The following is a 342-nucleotide window of genomic DNA, read 5'->3' as shown; positions in this document are numbered from 1 at the left end:
AAAGAAAAGATGCAGTCCAGGACTCTTCATTGCACCTGCAAGAGATTATATTCATTCTGTAGCTCAACAAGTGGAAGTTAAGCATGTTAAGTGCTGATGTGAAGAATCTTGTAAATGGAGAGCTTAGAAGATAACTGAAATCTTTGAATGAACAAGGTGAACTGACTTTAATAAAGAGATTTCAAACTGCTGTGTGTACTTTCTGCCTAGAACTCTTCACATTTTTGGAGCATAAAAAGGAGAAGGGCTGCATGTTCTATTTATAAAGATGTCTATAAATGAAGAGAAGTGGGCTTTTAAAGAGAGATTTCCATGCTTTTGTGTGCTTTGATCTTCCTTAAT

Source organism: Gavialis gangeticus, unplaced genomic scaffold, assembly GCF_001723915.1.
Source record: "Gavialis gangeticus isolate Ggan-Ray unplaced genomic scaffold, GavGan_comp1, whole genome shotgun sequence".
NCBI classification, from domain to species: domain Eukaryota; kingdom Metazoa; phylum Chordata; order Crocodylia; family Gavialidae; genus Gavialis; species Gavialis gangeticus.
Note: the sequence above shows the minus strand (reverse complement) of the source record.